We start from the raw sequence: 3,628 nt of genomic DNA, 5'->3' as shown, positions 1-3,628 counted from the left end.
TTTAGCAAAAGCCCCTAAGATTCATGTGCACTGACTCTTAGACCTACTTTTTAAATCATAATAGTGATATAAATGGTACTCTGATGATGTGGGAGTGTCATATTCTTATTTCAACACTCTGATTTTGTTTACTGAAAATCTCTGTACTGTGCTTTGTTCATATGAGTTAAGTGCTAATTTTAATGTAATGTTAAATATAGCTATTTTAATGTGTATCTCTAACATTTTATTCAAAAATTTCTTATATGAGAAATTTTATCTAATTTTTTTCAGAATAGCAGTGATAATGTATACACAGAACTCTTGCATCATTTTGTCACAATCTACATGTTGAATAGTAACTAAATACCAATAAATAAACTAATGCACAAAGGAATTAAATTGTTTTGTATAAGTAGCCTATAGTTGATTTAAAAAGTTAAAACCAAGATCAACTATATCCCACATTTCTGTTCTTTATAAACTTTCAGTCAGCCCCTTGGATTATACCCATGAACAGAATAATATATATGTTGTATGGAGGCTGCTAGTTAGTTCCCAGCTACTTAACCTCAAAATAATCACACAAAAACTGTATTAATTAAATTACTGCTTGGCTCATTAGCCCTAGCTTCTCATTGGCTAACTCTTACATATTAATTTAACCCATCTCCATTAATCTATGTATCACCACATGGCTGTGGCTTACCGGCCAAAGTTCTGGAGTCTGTCTCTGGTGAGGCTACTTGGCTTCTCCCTGGCGTTTTCCCTGCCTACCTATGTTCTTCCCTATCAACAGGCCAAGGCAGTTTCTTTATTCACTAATGATATTCACAGAATACAGAGGGGAATTCATATATATATATATATATCCAGTAACACAACACACCAAAAAAAAATCTACATCAAGCCAGTAATGATGACACATGCTTGCAATCCTGGTACCTGGGAAATGGAGAAATAGAGGCAGGTAAATTGTGAGTTTGATTCTGGTCTAAGCTAGTTACATTGTATCTGAAAAACCTGAAGACTGGCCTTGATAGAAGACAGAACACTGGTAGCATTGTCACCTACTGTGGTGTTTTTAATGAAAACGGCCTCCATAAACGCATAGGGAGTGGCACTATTAGGAAGTGTGGCTTTACTGGAGTAGATACAGCCTTGTTGGAGGAAGTGGACTTTGAGGTTTCAGATGCTCAAGCTAGGTCCAATGTCATTCTCTTTTCCTGCTGCCTGCAAATCCAGATGTATAACTCTTGGTTCCTTCTCTATTACCATGTCTGACAGCATGCTGCCATGCTTCCTACCATGATGGCAATAGACTGACCTTCTGAATCGTAAGCTAACCTCAGTTAAGTGTTTTTCTTTATAAGGGTGCCCATGGTCATAGTGTCTCTTCCCAGCAATAGAAACCCTAAGTCCAAAATCCTGAATTCAACACTGTGGTACATTTTCTTGAATTATCTACATGCACTTGAGAAGGGTCAAAACATGTTCCAACAATATGCTTTTGCCGGAATCACTTTGGGGGTGCACTTTCAATCCCTTCCAAATCAATGGTTCATCCCTTTGAAATTGCTCAGCTGTTGTCCCTCTTCTCCATTAGACTGTTATCATCTCTGGAAACAGTCAAATTTCACTCAAGGCCCAATAGTGTACAGCCTTGAAAATTGCACTATCATTTTAAAAGAAACATGAACATGAGCTTATGCAATGATATTGGGTTCTCACTCTCAGAAGGTATCTAGTGCTAAGTCCTGGACAGTTTTCAAAATAGCATAAGAATAATATCAAGAAATATATGATCGATAAAAAGAAAATATTCATATTCCATGAATGAAAACTCTCAGTTTCTTGTAAAATCACCAAATCCTTCATTAAGGCTTGAAATGATTCTTTGGTTTCATCCTCTTCTTTCCTGAATCTTCTAAGTACTTGAGCCCCATCATTGTTTGTCATCCTTTCTCAAAAGGAGGAAAAAACAGTGGCTGGCACCTGAGGAGAAACAATATTTAAAGTTGAATCCAGCCTCCACATACGCATGTACATATGTGCATATGCTTCTACACACTCATAACCATATGTCCATAACACATATGGACACACACAGCTTTTTTTATTTCAAGATCCACATTAAACATGGAACCTGAAAAAAAAAGCAATAAAACTCGTCTCTAGAGAATGTGCTGTCTCACTATAGAAAAAGGCCTAGGACAGGGAAGGCAAGATATAAAAGCCACATCTGTATATACTTAAGCTGTTTGCATAGGAAAGGCTGTCCACGCAGTATTAACTCTTTTCTAACCTGGAATATGCTTATAGAATTACAAAACAGGGCCAAAATTTCTCAAATTTTCTATCTTATATCAACCTTTGCCGAAGAATTGCTGTGGCAAAGATGGTTTTAAAATGTAGACTAAACCATTTGAAGTGATACACAAAATATATAGAGATCCCTCAAAAAAAAGGGATCTTTGTTGCAAAGGATGACCAAATCATTTGCAACAACAAAAAAAATATGAACTTCTTAAAGACAAAAATGGAAAGACAGTTATAGAAACTGATCAGTTCATTAGACTTTGATCTGACCTCAATATAGAAATACACAGATCTTAGCCTTCAAGTAAATTAGGATATGTGTGTGCATACATATGTGTGTTTGTGTGTATGTGTGTGTGTCTGTCTCTATACATGTTCCTCTGTGTGTGCATCCACATGTGTGAGGGTGTACACCTGTGTATGAGTGTGAATGTGAGCTTGTCCATGTGGAGGCCACAAGACAACCAAGGCTGTTATTTTTGAGGTTCTCTCCAGCTTTTTGTGACAGAGTCTCTGTCTGGCCTGGATCTGGTCAAGTAAGTTAAACTAGCTGGCCATCTGAAATTGCCTTGTTCACCTCACCAGCACAGTCATTAAGAGAAGATTCCACCACCTGTTTTTTCATGTGGGTTCTGGGGAACAAACTCAGAACCCCTTGCATGCAAAGAGCTATAACAATCAAGTTATATCCCTAGGCTGAAATAAATTGGTTTTTTTTTTTTTAGTCAGAAATACATTGTCATCGTCAGGAGAGGATAAAAAGCAAATGTCTATGGGACATAAGAGGAGAAAACAGGGGAAGAAACGACTTCATTAAAATAAGAGACTTTTGAGTACTAATAACCCTGCTTCATCTCTTCCCACGCAGACTGGGCACAGTTGTCTGAGAGAGTGAGACAGTAATTTGTAGACAATGTACCACTGGAGCAAAAGGGGACAGGTAAACCTGTCTCCAGTTCCTTTAAATGTACACATATAACCTCTCTCGTACCTGGACAGAGTCCTTTGAGCTTAATACTTTCCAGGAGCATCCCCCATGCCTGGTTCCAGCATGGTTTAGATCGACTGCATCATGTGATCACCTCAGACTCTGGTGGTTTCCTTTCACACACAGGGCATGTCCACTGGGTCCTGCACAATAAAGCCTCTGCCTGATTTGCCAGCAGTCCATGGCCCCTCCTCAGTCTGCTGCAGTCCACTTGTCTTTCTTTTTTTTTCTTTTTTTTTAATATAATTTTTTTTATTGAAAAAAAATTTCGCCTCCTCTCCGCCTCCCATTTCCCTCCCTGTCTCCCTTTTCCCTCCCCCTCCTCCCACTTTTCTCCCCCTC

This window comes from Alexandromys fortis, unplaced genomic scaffold (assembly GCF_014885135.2).
Source record: "Alexandromys fortis isolate MF-2015 unplaced genomic scaffold, M_Fortis_MF-2015_v1.1 scaffold_12, whole genome shotgun sequence".
Classification (NCBI taxonomy): domain Eukaryota; kingdom Metazoa; phylum Chordata; class Mammalia; order Rodentia; family Cricetidae; genus Alexandromys; species Alexandromys fortis.
Note: the sequence above shows the minus strand (reverse complement) of the source record.